Below are 1,725 nucleotides of genomic sequence, written 5' to 3' on the forward strand. Positions count from 1 at the left end.
ATAAAATGGCCCTAGGGAAACCATATGGGATTTGAATTGGAAAACCTTTCCCCGGGCTGTGTATCTTTTGGGAATCTCTGATCTGGAGAAGACCTGACCCCTCATCCACCTGTCACAGAGGAGTACAAAATAAGGTGGCCGCTAGGAGGTGCGGCCAAACCATGCAAACTATGTTTTCTCCCCAGCTGAGGGTGGGTCTGAGAGGTTCTTCCTTCCCTGGCTCTTCAGCCCATATATTGTATAAAATACTTTTCAAGGCTGAATATAAGCCCTCTGTTTTGCATGAGATTTACATTCTTGAGAAACTTAGTGTACAAATCAAATGAAATTTTGCCTGCCAGAGAAGCTGGCTTTTCAAAATAAATTTGAAGTCAACCTTATGTTTAAAAAGAAGGATGGGGCTTCCCTGGTGGTGCAGTGGTTGAGAGTCCGCCTGTCCCAATGCAGGGGACACGGGTTCGTGCCCTGGTCCGGGAAGATCCCACATGCCGTGGAATGGCTGGGCCAGTGAGCCATGGCCGCGGAGCCTGTGAGTCTGGAGCCTGTGCTCCGCAATGGGAGAGGCCACAACAGAGAGAGGCCCGTGTACCGCAAAAAAAAAAAAAAAAAAAAAAGAAGGATGGCTTTTGAAAGTGAATAATCATCCTCGTTCATGTTTGTAACTTTGGAATTTTGAATGACTGATTTGGATGGATGTAGAGGGCGGAGGATGGGACTATCTAGAGATCCATCTATGGTTTGCTTTTAGGTTGCAATTTAAACCTTACTTTAAAACAAACGCAAAACTTAAGCAGATAGGTGTGTTGCAGGAGCTACTGCTAAAGAAATAAGAATTTTAAAAAAATTTATTACAGAAAATTTCAAATATATATTAAAAGAAGTAGAAAGCCTAATGTAAAAAACCCAGCCTACTTCTTTTCGGCCGGAACAGCCATCTTCCAGTAATTCGCCAAAATGATCAACACAAAGGGAAAGAGGAGGGGCACCCGCTACATGTTCTCTAGGCCCTTTAGAAAACACGAAGTTGCTCCTTTGGCCACATGCATGCGAATCTACAAGAAAGGTGATATTGTAGATATCAAGGGAATGGGCACTGTTCGAAAAGGAATGCCCCGCAAATGTTACCATGGCAAAACTGGGAGAGTCTAAAATGTTACCCAGCATGCTGTTGGCATCATTGTAAACAAACAGGTTAAGGGCAAGATTCTTGCCAAGAGAATTAACGTGCATATCGAGCATATTAAGCACTCTAAGAGCCGAGATAGCTTCCTGAAACGGGTGAAGGAAAATGATCAGAAAAAGAAGGAAGCCAAAGAGAAAGGTACTTGGATTCAACTGAAGCACCAGCCTGCTCCACCCAGAGAAGCACACTTCGTGAGAACCAATGGAAAGGAGCCTGAACTGTTGGAGCCCATTCCCTATGAATTCATGGCATGATGGGTGTAAAGAAAATAAAAGGCCTGGACTGTGAAAAAGAAACAAAAAACCCAGCCTAGACAATTATCAACTCATGGCCAATCCTGTGAGAACCACGGACTTTGGAGCCAGACGACAGATCCAGAGTATGAACTTTACAGTACAAGACAAATAGGATTAATCCTACTGAGGCTGCACAAATGCCCTAGACTAGAGCCTAGAGTATGGGGAGAAGGGCAGAGAAATGCTTATTTAGCAATCAAAGAAGAAACCTGAGACTTAAAAAAAAAACCAACCCCCCCCCCACAC

At 43.9% G+C, this 1,725-nt stretch overlaps 1 pseudogene across 1 annotated transcript; it reads left to right on the forward strand.

Annotated features, from left to right (window-relative positions):
- Positions 1–954: 954 nt before the first annotated feature.
- LOC309819157 (large ribosomal subunit protein eL21-like) lies at positions 955–1,452 on the forward strand (annotated as a pseudogene). Its single transcript has one exon. The product of its transcript is annotated as a large ribosomal subunit protein eL21-like (transcript).
- Positions 1,453–1,725: the final 273 nt, after the last annotated feature.

This window comes from Grampus griseus (assembly GCF_964374135.1).
Source record: "Grampus griseus genome assembly, chromosome: 2".
Taxonomy (NCBI): Eukaryota; Metazoa; Chordata; class Mammalia; order Artiodactyla; family Delphinidae; genus Grampus; species Grampus griseus.